General features: G+C 41.5%; 1 protein-coding gene across 1 annotated transcript in view; it reads right to left on the reverse strand.

The window, feature by feature from the left end:
• Nucleotides 1-14,397, reverse strand: part of LOC108052249 (neuronal growth regulator 1) — a 64,082-nt gene extending 49,685 nt beyond the window's left edge. Inside the window, exon 1 of the mRNA XM_017134601.2 lies at nt 14,090-14,397. The gene's annotated coding sequence lies outside the window, so the exon portion shown is untranslated. The remainder of the gene's footprint in view (nt 1-14,089) is intronic.
• Nucleotides 14,398-16,591: the final 2,194 nt, after the last annotated feature.

A 16,591-nucleotide genomic window follows, 5' to 3' on the forward strand; every position in this document is an offset into this window, starting at 1 on the left:
CTTGTGGTTGACTGGCGTAACTTTAAAATGGGTTAATTGCATTGTAAACTAAACGAACAAATGGCAAACAAGTGGCACAAGAGGGCAACAAGACAGTCGAGGAGCAGCAACAAACACCAACGAGACCAGCATTCTGCTGCAGATTCGATTTGAGCTTTGGCTTATTTATAAATCTGCAATTTCACCCTCTCGCTGTGCTTCTCATTCTTTTGCAAGTTTTGCTTGGCAACCGACGAGAGCATCATTAAAACAAGTAAGTAGGGATAAATTGCAGTGCCTCGACTTTAAAATTCTTCGTAAGCATTTCATCATAATTTCATAAAGCCTGCTTGTTGCATTTCAAGAACCTGCCATCCCCAAAGTTTCTTGGAACATCTTAATATTTATCTTCAATAAAAAGTATCTCTTTGCGGATCTAACATTTCTATGTTCACTTTTCTAAGAATTACTTCAGTCTATCAAGACAAGTTTGAAAAGCTCCCTAAGAACTGCACGATTCCAGGGTATAATTAGCCAAATGGAAGAACCAGTAAGCTTGGCAGAAAACACAGCTAGCAAAACTCATTTCAAATAGCAGCATCTTCCGAGGCGTGTAATCAAAGGGGAAAATATAGAGAAAATATATAATAGAAACGCACATGCCCCAATCCTTTTTCTCTGTAAATTTTCATCTGGCGGCCGTTGGCAGTGAATTATTTGCAATTCTGCGAGAATGACGTCGACAGGGACCATGTTCGCCACATTGTCATCCAAATGATTAACAAGGCGGACCACAATGTTGCCAACTTGGCGCACAAAGGCGGCCAGAAAAAAAATATAGAAAAATCCAAAACCCTTCACACACGCACACACAAAAGCCGCTGCGTGCAAAGTTCAAGCCGAACACTTGCCACAAACTCAGGCGGATTGACACGGCAACAATGTAGCAAGACGAGAAGATGGTAGTGGTAGAACCTCACGCACGGGGATCCCCAACTAATATGCAGTTGACAAGTTTTAATGAAAAAAGACGAAAAAAATATATAGGGAAGACGAACGACCGGATAAAAGTAAGGAAAGATGTAGATTCAGCCCGCTCGATAAAAGATTATTAAAATTTTCCAAACGAATGGCAAAAGTTCGCTGCAGCAGTTTGTCAAAGGTTCAAAAGGTTATCTGCAACACACACACATAGGTACACGCTCTCATGCTCGGAAAAGCGTTGGAAACTCACTCACTTGACGGCCCCTTAGTTCACGTGTGCGCGGGTCTACAAAGTTGACAGACATTTTCCACAAGCAAAAGTCAAGCACCCATCTAGTACTCGACTTGCATGCGAACATCCCATACACAGATAGGGTCAATAAAATGGGACTTAGGTTGACAGTCTTCCACTAAAGTTTAAGAACGAAACATATAATTCAAGCCGCTAACTAACTTATAAATTAATCCAAATAAATTTTAAGACATCTTGTTACGTTCTAATCTCACATGCATGTGTTAACAAGAAAAACCACGAATTGTTGAGGCACCTCGTATTCCCAGTGCTACAATGTTGACCGCAACTGTAGCTCCACTCCAAGCAAATGCTTTAAATTGTACGTTATCTCGGCGCAAGCAGTGCAAATTAAATTCTGGGCTCACTGGACAGCGGAGGTACCATGAATGCCCTTACATGAAATATGAAAGTAATCTCCGCATATATTAAGGCATTTGACGGCTGCTTTAATATGCAGCCACCCGGCAAAAGCTGGTATCTCGGCTTCGGCTCCTGGGCCCTTGATACTTTGCATTTTTGCTGAGGCAAACATAATTCGTCTATTATGCAGGCTGCCACAGAACAGGACGAACACACACACATGGGATCCGATGGAGAGGACTGGGGGTATGGACTTGCAGCTGGAGTTCATAGATCCTGACTGCCGCTGTATTCACTTGGCAATTACTGCTTTATTTATTATGCCGAAATGGATTATCCCTTGCAGTGCCCGGGGATGCAATTTCAGCTTGTTCTGCTATTTTGTGCCGTCAACATTTTTTCCACTCCCCTTTCTATGCTGCAAATTTTCCGAAGCACTTGTGTTGTCTACCGCTCCCGATGGAAAATATTTGCATGGAAGAATTCTATGGCAACAAGGCCTACGGCTACATCTCCATGAGTGCCTGCCTGTCATTCATGTATCTAATCCAGTGACTGCTGAGCGCTTTAAAGCGAAAATACTCCGTATAAATAGTTTTTAGAGCATACAATAGAATTAAACAAAAATAAGCCTTTGAAATGCCATTAAACGCGAAAACTTTGAACGCATTTTTAAATGCAAATTCCTAGAGCCACATTGTTCCAGCGCTGTGCTTACAACTGTCGGACAACGTGGCCCCTGGCGCACGGCGACATTTGTAACAAATTCGATGCACACGAAATCCATAAATCAAATCAATAAAATGACAGCATGAAAAATTGCCAATACAAAAAACCGCAGGCCAAACCATTATTTCGGAGTCAAAAAATCGACAGCGAGAGGCAAAATGTGGACATTTTTGTACGAGCAGGAAAAAAGCACACAGAGCTGAATAAAATCCGAAACCGCATTTTGAATGGCAATCAGCAGTTAGAACAAAACCAACGCAATAATAATAATAATAATAGAACAATACACGGGAGCGATATGCAATGGAAGTTAACCTTTCGACACCTACAAATAAATAAATGGCCAAGTAAATATTGTAAACAGCGCAAGAGCAAACACAATAAAGGGGAAGTGAACAAAGCAAACAGGGAAAGGACGTAACGAAACAGAAGGGGCGTGCTGGGAGGCTGGTCCTGGCAACGGGTCGTATGGATAACGAATAAAATTGTTGACTATGCCATAAAGCGACAGCCGGAGTTGCAGGAGCCCAAGCTGAAACAGAAACAGTAATGTAAAAGACAACGAGATTGAATGAAAATCCTCGTATGACATAAAAAATAATACGCAACATGCGAAAACAGACAAAAATGCACACACAACAAATGGGAAAACATCGCAGCGAAAGGATTCCGGATTCCGGGGCGTATTAGTTATATTTCCCTTCGCCAGTCCCTGTCTATGTGTCAGTTCTCCTTTGGCGTCAGCTGGCCAGGATGAAGCCAATCCGAAGCCAAAGCCGAAGCCAAATCAAAATCGAGAACGCGAACCAAAGCTTCAGAGAATGCCGCTGGCAGGAATGGCAATAATAATACGTTATTGGGAATATTGATTGTCCGCATTAGGGAGATCCCTTCCCAAACGCGTGCTGGGATTCCATTCTTTGGCCAGGAAATTCGCATGACGGCGTATGACGGGCACGCACTGATAAACGCTCGTAAGCCAGGCAAAAGCAAAAGCAGCAGGTGTTCTTTGTTTAACGCCCAAATGACTTTCGGGTTTTGCCCACTATCCCAGACCCACCAATTCACAAAAAAAAGAAAACACTCGAAAGGCAACGGTGCCCCAGGATATCTGATGACATGCAACGATTCTGTCAACAGGAAAGCCAAGTCAAACCGAGCCAAGCCCAGGGACCAGCTGTGATTAATAAACAAATTGAAATACCTTCGGCTAAATAAAGACCCAAAGACGCGACTCAATAAATCACCAGCTTATCCACTCCCTCGTCGGGGCCAAATCAATTATATCCGAGCATACACAAAAACATGGCCTTTAACAACTTGGCTCGCAGCGAGAAGGCACGGCAGATAATTTATTGATTACCATTAACAAACAGCATGTCAAGTAAGTGTCATTAGAATGTCAACGCATGTTGACGAAGACGCAGGATTCTCCTCCCTCCATCGACCCTCTGGATGGTCAGATGGCCAACTGGCTGATGGACAGACCGTCCATTGACCCCTGACCCCCCAGTGTCACGCTCATTAATTTGCGCGGTGTGTGCCAACAAGTTCATTTCGTTTGCCGACCGCGGCTCCATCACAGTTGACAACGCAAATTGACCAAGTTGGCGGGCCAAGAAGCAGCCTCGGCATTCGGGCCACCTTGGCAGCTGTCTTCGCTGACAGGTCGAGACAAAAAAGCACACAAAATACTGACAGCTTGACAAATTGTTTATGTAAATGGAAGTGCAAGTGGTTGAACAGAGGGCAAAGCGGGAAAAAAAACCAAAAAAAAAAATTGGATAGAAGCTTAGGCATATTGGCTTAGTGACACGTTTCCGCTCTCGGTTCCAACGATTCTCCAGTTTTCCAACTGCTAGGATCCATTTCTCGCCGAGAACGAGTAAACATCTAATTTACTGTTTGTACTCTTTAATTGTTTGCCGTGCCCAAGGGGACAGGACAGCAGAACGCTCGAGATACGCTGACAGGCCGGGCTGTGAATGGTTTTGTCGGCCCCATAAATGACAACGACCTTCGCGGGGTTGAGGACTAAGAACTGTGAGGGTGAAAAACACCCCAAAGACACCGCCCAGGCAATTAAAAATTGCTGTCTTGAAATTTCAACTGCGGCCAGCGTCTAGCCTGCAGCGTGTTATATAGTTAGGGTTCTTAGTTTATCACCAGAAACACAGAGAAAAAAAGTTTCAAAACATTTAGAAAGTAAATATAAAAGAAACTACTCCTTCTGTAAAACTTTAGCATGAGTGTGCCTAAAATATATATTCTAGTCTGCATGGTTTTCCTTTAAAAAATGTACTTGCTTCTTGAAGAAACAATTATTTACTGATAGGGTATATATAGGGTAAATATTCTAGCCAAAGTTTTTGTGTATTCGTTTTTCGTTTTCTTTTTAAAATTTTGTTATATTTTCCTAATGCAAACCAGGCGACCAGATATATTTTCCTTGTGTAGACCTGGCCAACTGGTTTAGGCTAGCTTCCTTCGGGCGGTTAGGCCGACTTCCTGGGCGTCGCTCTCCTTGGTGGCCAGCAAAACGCTTTGCCAGCTTTCTTTTCTCTGCTAGTTTTCATTTACTTTATGAATATGCGTGCGATGTTTGAAGGGGAGTGTGTAAGCGGACACAAAAGCTGTTGCTTGCTTTTCTGCTTTTCTGCTTAGGCGCTGGCTGAATGCCTTTCCGCCAGACTTGCCGAAGGGCAGAAAGTTTTCCTTTTGAAAATACCTCTGCCCCGTCTGCTCCAGGGACCTCTTTAGGTCTTTTATGGAACGACTTAGTGATACATTTTTTTGCCTCTTCCAAGCCGTTGCTCTGCTTTGGCGTTATTAACTCTAATTACCACATTAAACGCCAAAGTGTCTTAATATTCAATTATAAGTTTTTTCCCTGTGCCACATTCCATTTGGACGACCGTTTCCTTGCGTGTCCTGCGTTGTTTGCGGTGGGCTATTGGAAAAGTTTTGCCGATATTTGGGCCATGTTATGTGCGTTTGGGTGTCCTTTTTGTGACCCTCAGCTACTAGCTTTAATGATGTCTGAGTGCTTACAAATTATTTTACCAAATGTGTTTAGTGTTTAGATTGCTTTTGATTTTGTTTCGTGAAAGTTTAACAATGCCAGTCCTAATGTATGACAACCAGGTGATGACTTCCCCTTTGGAATTGAATCGATGAAATAAATTGCACTTATTGACTTTTTGTGACCAGCTCCGCTGGCAATTAACTCTTGCTAATGGCACTCGCCGTTTGTCACTGGGGATAACGTGTGCACGGGAAAAAAATTAATATCATTATTTATTTCTCACAAAGTACATCAAATTAGCTTTACTTTTTTCTTGAAATTATGAAAAAACGGTCTGAGAACTACACATAAATTAATTTTATAAAATTTTATAGACTTCCTGAGAAAATTCTACTGATATAAGATAGCTTAGAAAAAGTTTATTTGACAGAGGTTTTCTAAAGTCTGTCTTGAAATATTTCCCCCTGTGTACCTATTCAATTCGAGTGTAATCCGATCCAGTCGATGGCTTCATTAGGGAAATGCCTTTCGCCATACACAAAAACACACACATTCTCTTACATGACAGCAACTCAATAAACTAATGAATGCTTATAAAGTCAGCGTCGTTGACAGAATTTTAATTAAAGAACCATGAAGCGCTAATTTTGCATATTAATAACCGAGACAGGACTACACGGCACGCCATGACGCAAAGGCCACAAAGGATGTCTGGAACTAGCAGAAAGCTCAAACTGAAACTGAAGCGGGATATGAGGATCTGCAGCTGGCACACACAAAGGCAATAAATAAAACAGTAGCGGGAGTCGTCGACTCCACTGCCATTTAAGTAGTTGAAATTAATTTCAATTCAGCTCGCACATGTCCCACCGCCACACATCCAATGCAGTGGGTGTTGGTTGGGGAATTTCTAGCCGCCCCGTCTCTTTGGAGTATTTTATTCCGACGGCACACGTTGCAGACATAAAAGTCGCCTCGCTGCTAAATTATAATATCAATTATTTCGCAGCACAAAACACATAGGGGCACGGGAGGAGACAGGACAAGGACTCTTCTGGCGACAGAAACAGGAGCATTTTAACTGGTTGCCGGCACCCGCCGTCAGGAATGAAGGCTTTTTCGCCGGAGGCTGCAGTAATTACCGCTCGGTATGCAAATGGCAGCTAACTAGCTGTGTCAGGTACGCAAACAAAGTGACAGCATCTCCTGTTTTCCACTTCTCGTTTTCCGGCACTCGGCTCATTTTGTTACGTTTTGATGGCTTTTCAATTATGCGCTATCAATTAGCCAGCCCACAACCCATTTACTGGCGGCCCATTAGCTTTGCCCTTAGACCACAAATCAAGTTTTGTTTGCATTATGCTATGTGGTTTGCACTGAGAAAAGTAAGGCCTATATAACAGGCAATCACTAAATATTGGTGGTATTTTACCTTATGTAGGTTCGTTTTTTGTATATATATAAAAGCTAAAAGTGGAATATTTGAACTTTTTAAAGAAGTTTTTTATTTACATCTTTGTTCTTTTGTTTTACATTTCAAGTCGATATAGCAAGGCAATCCGAAGACCCAAATACGATTCAGCTAGGTTTGATATACAATTTTCGGAAGTTAGGCTAAATTTGTAATATTAATCCTTTTTCTTATTTTCCAAAGTGTAAAAGTGTAGTAGTAAAATCTATCTCAATTTTGCCCAGAAAATGTTTAATATCAAAGAGCATGTCAAAGTCATACTTGCCCCTAGGCACTCTCTGCCCTCATTACACACCAACGCCTCGAAAGCTGAGGAGCTTTGCAACTTTAATTTAAGCACAACACGACGTTTTTCTTTCGCAGGGAAAAAACTCATTAAATCAATTTCACACCAGACTGAAAGCCAGACCAGTTAGCACTTTTCAGGGCCGATAAAAAATTTTCCGTACCAATCCCAGCTCAAAAGGCGCGTCAAAAGCCGCTGCCGCTCCAGATGAGTAGGCCCGGAAAAAGAGACCTCTGCCGAAAAACCCGACCGCTGGTGGTCTGCCATTGTTTGGGAAAATGCTTTTCACAGCCTTTGTTTTCATTCCGCTCCTTGGGGCTCCTTCGTCCTTTTTCTCTACCAGAGAAATTGTTTCTGCGTGATTGAGGTTTTCCGGCAGACCTTTTCTTCATTTCGCAACTGCTTAGCTCCGTGAAAGCCGAATAGAATCTTGGGGAGCGTTTAAAGAGGCAGTGCAAAATGTCTTTGTGGCCACAATTCATAAAATTTGCAACTGCCCTACTGGCTATTTTTTCCTTGCGAGGGTATTTAATTTTGGTCGAAGTTTGTAACGCAGTGAAGGAGACGTTTCCGACCCTATAAGTATATATATTCTTATCGATCAATAGGAGTCTATAGCCATGTCCGTCTGTCCTTCCTCTTCCGTCTGTCCGTTGTTTCATACCGTTTGGAGCTGTTTAAAGCTAGCGATCTGAAACTTTCACACTCGTCCTAAACATGTGTACGAGATCAAGTTTGAAATCGCCCCGATCGGACGTCTATATCCTATAGCTCCCATGAACAATCGGATATATCTAGAAGAATTGATGATATTTCGCGCAGTGTAAAGCTATTGACATGAATCTTTCCAAATCGTATTTTTATGCATACCTTGATCGGTAAAGCGCGTGCGATCGACGTCTATATCCTATAGCTCCCATAGGAACAATAGGGTAAAATCGGTCCAAATTTTATGTTTCAGAATATTTCGCGCTGTGTAAAAGCTATTGTTATAAATTTTTACAAATCGTATTTTTATGCATTCCTTCATCAGGTAAAGGCGTGCTAATCGGACGTCTTATCCTATAGCTCCCATAGGAACAATCGGTATAACTTTCAATGGAAGATATTTCGCGCATGTAAAAGCTATTAACATAAATCTTTCCAAATCTTATTTTTTATGCATACCTTGATCGGTAAAAGCGCTTGATCGGACGTCTATATCCTATACTCCCATAGGAACAATAGGGTGAAATCGGTTAAAATTTAATGATTTTTAGGATATTTCGACGTATATAAGCAATTGACATGAATCTTTCCAAATCGTATTTTTTATGCTACCTTGATTAGGGTAAAGCACTGACGATCGGACGTCTATATCCTACATCTCCCATAGGAACAACAGGGTGAAATCGGTCCAAATTTGTGATTTTCTGATTTTTTTTTTTTTTTTTATATTATTTAAAACGTGCCGATCGACGTCTATTTTGCTTCCGTGGAAAATATTAAGTCAGACTTTTTCTATTTTATATGACTTGTATAAAGCAATTGACATTAAACGATGCAAATCTGTTTATTTATGTATACCTTATTCCTTTCACCTTTTGTTTAGATTTCGGCAAGTCTGGGTATTAAACTCGGTTCCGTTGCTTCCCTCGTTAATATTTTGATTAATTTGGGCTTCCCTTTGTGTGGGCCCCACGACAAAGATGTTTTGCCACAAAGTGAAAATTGTTATCAGCTCTTGATCTTTTTCAAATACAATGGCCAACCCTTTTTTTCACCAAGATAAAGTTATTTTTGTTCGGAGGAAATAAAAAACTGGGTAGTGAAATCCAACAAAAGCCAGGGCAAGAATCAAAGGAAAGGGACCTTCCACCTGGCAACCCTCAAAAGTGCTAATGGCGAAATTCGGAGATCAGGGCCGAAAATAAAGAAAATAATCTAAATGCAAATAAAACTATTTTCATGTCACAACAATGCCTTAAACAAAGGAAAATAAATGGAAGAGTAGAAAGGTAATTCAGGGCGCTGAGAAGTATGCAACAGAAATGAGAGCGAAAATAAACACCAAGAAGCAATGGCACACATTTTGAATACATTTATTTGCACATTTAGAAATGCAAACAGCGGGAAAAAACTGAAAAGCCGGGCAAGAAATGCCAAAGAAAGGACCCTTTTGCGCAGCCAAAAAGGATACTTCCGAGGGACTTTCCCCCCAGGTTTTCCAGCTGGCAGAACCAAACTGAGTGAAATGTGTAACCCTTGCAATGATTTGTTAAATTACAAGCAAAGTTTTACCAGAGGGGAGCAGCGCTCCGAGTAATTAGTGAAAACCTTGGCTATGGCAATGAAAAATTGCTTGAAATTGGGCGTGAAAATGGCTGCCAACGTAGCTGGAGGGTCCAAGTAATTCCGTTTTTTCGGTTCGCTTGAATATTCACCAAAAGTCACATTAACTTGCCGTAGTCTCCTCCTGGTTTCATTAACGTTCCGCTCTATCAAGATCATGTTCCCAATTTTTTGCGCAGCACTCGTAAGCCATTATTAATGCAGACAATTACAATTTTAATGTGTGCCATGCATTTCGCGAGTAAAGCTCTAAAGGAAAATTAATGAAAGTTATCGGCGGAGAATTCAGGCAATCACAGTCTTGTCTCTGTGAACGGGAACTTTTTAATGGATCCCCAAATTGAGGAAAAGTTTGAGACGAAACTTAATCCGCCTTCGAAAACCCGGAGCTTGGACAAACATTTCAGGCATCCGAGCAACCGAGAGTCATCGACGTCCGCCTAGAAGCTGCTGTTTTCAATAAACAAATTTGTACGCAAATATTTTGGTACACAAATTTCTGCCAGGCTACTAAATATTTTGTGTAAAGTCGTTGAACATTCACAAAGATTGCAATAATGACAGTCGAGGCTCGGCAGCCGGAGCGAAGTGGGCGTGGCAGGGGCTGGGGGTTGGAGGACTAGGGGACTGGTGGAGGCGCATCCAGGGCGCAGAATGTGTGTAAACTGGAGCAAGAGGCGGCATACATTACGGAAACGAGGCGCACGAACCTACGGATTCGAGCTGAGCCGAGCTGAGCGGAGCGGGACAGACACACAAAAGTCAACATAAAATTTAATTAAAAACTTTGCAACAACTACAACGATGGGGCGTGCGCCGCCTTCGAAAATGAAACAACATAATGCAGCGCTAGCGAAAAACGTGAGGAACAGGCCAAGCCGACTTTTTGTCGGCGAATTTTGTATCTTTTCGCTACGGCAATCGGAATTACCAGTCGCAAGTTGAGGCAGTCCAAGATATGCACAGCCAAAAAATATGAAAACCGTTAAAACAGAACAGATTTAAATTTAACGTTAAAAATATACGAAGATTTAAGATGTACATAAATGTGTACAGTTTTTATAGGTTGCAAGCTTTTACTTATCACTTTATCTGGTTTACAATATATATTGGCCATTTGGCAAATAATCTTTATAATAAAATATAATAATAACCTATAATTAAGCTTGAAAATATTACTCATAAGAGATAAAACATGAATGAAAGGTTGATTTTAAGTCAGAAAACTATACTATTAAAAATTTTAGCTTTTTCCAAATAAAAACTAATTATTTTTCTTTCCGTGTGGCTTGATTTCTACGCCAGCGAACGAACTATGAACTTGGAGTTAGTTAAATTGGCCAAGAATATTGAGCAGAGGCTGGCCTACAAAATTTCTAAGCGAACTTGGAGTTAGGCAGATAAAAAACAGGAAGCGGCAGAAATTTAAATAAATAAAATGGCTGAAAATAGCGATGCCAAGGCAGCAGGTTCTTCACGATTCCGATGCGGCAAAAGGAAAACCAATTACGAATTCAAATGAAATTCATGAAATTCCTGCCACTTTGTGCTGAACTTAAACCACGTCTTTGTAATATATATCACTTTGAAAGCCTCCCGAAAAAATAAAAAACAGAAAGAAGACGCAAAAACTGTGGCATAGTTTCGTAGGGCATCTTCGACGTGGGGGAGTGTTGTACGAATATATATCCCCGCCTTTCGGGACTTCGAGACGTTCTCGAGGCATTTAAATTGCCGGCATGATTTGAAATACAAATTGAGCAAATTGGCAGGAAAAACTGTGCAAAGTGCTCTTCGACCGCAACGCCGAGTGAATTGAGGTAGGATGTTGGCAACAGCGATGCCATCAGAAATTCGAATATTCTTCGAAGCGGCTCTTGAAGCTCGCTATCTTTGTCGTGTTTAGTGTACGCATCGAAATTGCTATTGATTTTTTTGCTTCTTTATCTTGACAGCCTGCGGAATATGAGTACACTCAGATATCGCGTTACGCCCCGCCATAATTAAAATGTTAAAAATGTGGTCACGGAATCTTTGTAGGCCCCGCTTCCCAGCGTTTAATGGGCGATGTCGTAAATGATATGGCGACCGCATTGAATTTCCAATGAATAGCGACCCCCATTGGGTGGTTTGGGTGGCGGCGCGTTGTCACCTTGACAACGACTGGGAGCTCGTTAGCCAGCTAAGCTACATTTTATCTTTAGCAATTGGCGACCCACGACCAAAGACCATCACCAACCACTCAGCAAAACGTTCTTCTGGCCGCCTAATCGCATTCAATTAACACAAAACACAGAAAAACCAAAGGGAAAAACTAAACTATAAGAAAACGCAACTTCTGCCGAAGGCAAGACAATGCTGAGAACGCTCGTAAGACGGACCAAAGTGCATGGCAGAGAAGCAAATCCAATAAAGTTGTTATTGCTTTTGTTTCGGCTGGTCGAAAGGCGTTTATAAATTACTTAAAGCGCTTAAGGCCGGAGAAAGGAAAGCTCGTGAAGGAGAATGGGCCAACAACTTGTGGCGTGACCGACCGTTCGAAGCCAATCCGGCAATATGTTCGCCGATTTTCCTATTGCCCTGGCAGTTTGGCCGCTTGGGCTGCTGAGCAGATTAAAGCGTATCGTGTAACAGCAAATCCAAACCACAAGCGGCGAACAAAGGAGGAAAAGTGAAGAGGTGGAAGCGGGAAGCACCAGGAAAGCCTACCAATTGAATATCAATCAACTTTTGGGGCGTGCGTGTGTGTGGCGGCACCAGCCGAAATCCGCCAGCAAAAGGACCTGAAACAAAAGGAGGCATCCATGCAAGTGTGAGCGAAGGAAAGTGGCCTTGCCCCAACTCCCATAATGGAATTAAAACTGGCAATTTCGGGGCAAATTGCTTGATAGGCTGTCTTGTCTTCCAAGTATGATGTCTGCTGCACAGGAACAAATTATAATCGGATTACGTTGATAATCAAAAAGTAGATTTCATACAAGTTTTAAATCATCTATTAAATGGACCCAAGAAGCAGAATAATGAAAATATAGGTACCAAAAAATGTGTGGTTTATTAAAATCTATTGAATGGGTTTCTAAAGTTAATAATCAATAAAACTAAGCTATAAATACTGGATAAGGTTTAACCAGTAAAACATATTTTTGAAATAACTACTCTTATTTTTTACAAAATATTTGCAATCAATAACTAAATTAAGCCCAATTATTATTTTTCAGAAGGCAAGAGCAAACCAACTGTGTTGCTAAACGTTTTGTAATTATTTTTTGTAAGAGTGGTATTACCTAACGAATTAATATATTTTTAAAGAATAAACAATTAAATTAAAAACATCTTACTTATATTACTAATTTTTTATTTACACAAGAAAAGTTTTTATTACAATGAAAAGTAGCTATAAACAAGTGAGATAACATAAACGTAGTACGATATTTATGGTTTTCTCAGTGTTCTGAATCGCCCCCACATTGAAATTGTACAAGCTCTCTAACCGAATTAGGTAACACAAATCAATTGCATTAAATGGCAGCTAGCGCGTGTCTTCGCCCCTTTTTGGCTGCCAAAGTATGTGTGGTTAGGATTCCGCCTCCACCGCACCCGCTACCAACAATTTTAGCATACGAAATTGGTGTACACGTCGAGTCTGCGGAATACTTGCAGGCGTATGCCAAAAACAATTGTGCTGGCCTGAACAGGCAGCCAATAAATGCCGACGAACAGCTGCAAACGACTTATTTATGCCGCAAAGAATTCAGGACCCACTCCACCGAAAATGGAGCCTGGTATTATATCCCTATTATAGCCTGCTTTTCAGGATTAAGTCTGCCTGAATCCTAATTTACACAGCTTCTGGGTATTTACCTCTTCCAAGGGCGAAAAACTTTTGCCCAAATGAGAAGTCGAATGAAATGCTTTTTCGGCAAAACACTCTCAAGTATTTAAATTTTTAGCGGATTTTTACGTAGCTCTCTCGTTCCTTCGCTTTCGCCATTGCATGTGTTTATTTCATTTCTCATTTTTACAAACATTCTGCCCCACCCACACATACACACAACTAAGGACGCCACATGCCAAGTTCTACTTCACTTCATGTCGGCATTTGCACATTTTTATTTTTGCTTTTTGCCCAGTGGGTAAGTGTTTGTGTGTGTGTTGAAGGAAATTTTGTTATACTTTTTGGTTTCTTAAGGCAACTCCACAACCCCATTCCACTATATTACCGCGGAAAAGTGCGACTTGGAAGCCACCGCAAAACAATGAAAATTGGTTTTGTTACTTTGCTTACTTTCGCAGACTCTCTTCTTGGCTAAGACCGTTGTGTGGTTGAGCCCTTGGCGGTGGCTTTTTATTGCCCGCCCTGTTATTGTTGCTGTATTTATTTGGCAGCTGGCGGGAGAATAGGAGCCACAAAGCCACCCAATCCACCCACCAACCCACCCATCAAGCCACCAGCTTCTGCTGTTGATGGCGTTGAGTATTATCGCATAAAATCCAAAATGTAAACACTGGCACAAGTCGGCTCCTTGCAGCACGTACACGTTTATATTCTTAGCGACATTCGCTGCCAATTTGAATATTTCAGTACGAACGGCTCCCACAAGAATTCACTAATATGCTGCAAATTATTACCTGGGCCTGCACCACTGGAACTCACGTGACGAGCGATCGTTTCAAGTTTATTATCCTTAAAGTTTTCACTTTTTATTCTCGTTAGTTTATCCACTTGTGTTTTACTCTTTTCAGTTAGTTGCAGTCTGAGAACTGCTTGGTTTTAGGTTAGCACACCGCACAAATGACCATAATCCTGCAGTTAGAATCCTTTTTGCTCGCACAGCTTATGTCCTGGTTGTGTTTTAGCCTCAGCTTCAGGATTTCTGCTCCTGCTGAATGGCACACCAAAAACGAGTCGCGCGCGAATCGTGTCAACTGCGTCGAAGGGTTCACTTTCAACTGAAACAAGTTGGCTGCCCGCCGTCGTTTCTCAGCACCCTGCACTCGGCTTCGGTTCACCGCTTCGGGGCACTTCGGCAGAGTTCGGTTACGCCCACGAGGGCACACGAGCGGCGGAGAGAGGTCGCTTAGAGCGAGAGCAAGTGCGAGTCAGTCCTGGCTCTCTCACAGTTCGCCGCTAGACAACTGTGCCACGGCGAATTCGGAATTACCAACAGTCTAGAGTTTGCTTTTGCCATAAAAAATAATTAAGTGCGTTGTTTACAAGAGTTTAAATCGGGAAATTGTAATTGTTTATATTTATTAACTTTGCCAATACAAGGATGATAATAATACAATCATAACATTTTTTTATCGAACTACGTTGATATACTTAATTAATTACTTAATTAAGCTATCGATCAAGATAAACTTCTTATTCGAAATATAAATATAGCTGAACTCAGAAATGGCAATTTGCAATATACTGTCCCTTAAAATTAATGTAACGTAACTAATTACCAACTAATTATAATTAAATACGCCCAGTTGAATTAGTAACTTTATATTTATCGAATTGAGTTATTGAGCATCTATCTTCAATCACTCTATATCACGAATAATCCTTTGATCATGTAAAGTTTTCACGAAACATTGTGACTTTCACCTGTCGCTCGGATCTCTTTGAGTTCACTGGTCGCTCTCTGGAAATAGAGAGACGTGAAAATCTACCCCTACCATGCTTTCGCCCCGAATGCCGTTCCGAAATTCTCTCCGAAACGAAGGGAGATTTTCCACACTGGAAATGTGTTGGCAACATTCGCGTTGTCCCCGCAACATTTCGAACTGGAAGACAAATTGCGCCATGTCCTGCTAATTTTCGGTGAGTGAAAGTTACGTGGCGAGTCCCCAGGTGGAACGCTGTCACTTTTCACATGAGGAAGGGCTAGAAAATCAAGTTATCGAGGCGTGACTACCGAAGCAGGCTCGCGTGTAATTAAAACTAAACACCAGGAGCAACATCAACATAAACATTGGCGTCAACAACCACCCACGGGTCATCCGGACAGCCGCAAAAAGCGAGTCAGCAGTTTGTCCCGCGGAAAACAAAAGGAAACCCGCCCGACTGCATGGGCATTACGCTGATGACGAAACCGAATATGGAAGTCCATAAGTCAGGATTAAAAACGGTGACTGTGGCGGACACGCAAAATATGGCGACAACAACCTGGCCAGAAGGAACTTACAACAGCCGGCGAGAGAGACGTCCTGAAATTAATTTGAATATTTTCAAACATTTTACCCCACCGCGCTTTTGGCCTTTTGTCTTTTCTGTTATTTCAGTTTTTGTTTCAGTTTCCGCTCTTGTAGCAACGGGGCTTTTGACTTCATTAGAAGTAATGGCCAGAATCTGGCTGAAAAGTGAAAAACAGGAATCTGTCGTTCTTTCCGAATCGCATCCAACCTCCCACCACCCACCTCCTCCCACCGACAAGCTGTCAGCAGCGCAGCGGTTATAAAATTCAAAAATATTCACATAAAGACATAATCCTCCTCCACGACCATTTTCCGGGAAAAATGGAAATAGAAACAACTGGCGAGTCAACGGTCAACAGGCGACGTTGGGTCAGTCAGTTTCAATTTATTGGCCGCGCTTGAAAATAAATTTGTTTTCGCAAAATGCGAGCATCAAACACAGCATGCCGTGGGCGGTGGGCGGTAAACAGGTGGGTTGGGCGGTACAGGTATGAACCAACTCTCTGGGGTCCTCGCGGATGAAAAAACGATTACGCAATCTAGCCCGTGTCTAGTGAAACAAGTTGGGGAGGTCAGCGTGAAATGAGATGAGTTTATACGCATTTTCTATATAAAGCTTTTGTCCTTCGGGCACTTTAAAATCCCTCATTAAATTAAGAAAGAAACAATTGTTTTACAAGTCAGTTCCGCATAGGAAAATATTGATTTCACTCACAATCGATTAAATTCGATTGAAACGTTTTAATTACTTACTTAATCTTTTGTTTTCCGCTCCTTGTCATTTGTGATTAGTCATAAGTCCTTCATTTAGTTGTAAAAGCTTTTGTACTTCATTTATGTCCAAGTTTCTTTAATAAGTTTATGAGTAAGCCGATTAAAAATTAATCACGGTATTTGCAAATGTAGCAAACAGCTCTGATTTATTTACATGAAAGTGAAAACAAA

The sequence above is a fragment of the Drosophila rhopaloa genome, unplaced genomic scaffold (assembly GCF_018152115.1).
Source record: "Drosophila rhopaloa isolate 14029-0021.01 unplaced genomic scaffold, ASM1815211v1 contig_178, whole genome shotgun sequence".
Lineage (NCBI taxonomy): Eukaryota > Metazoa > Arthropoda > Insecta > Diptera > Drosophilidae > Drosophila > Drosophila rhopaloa.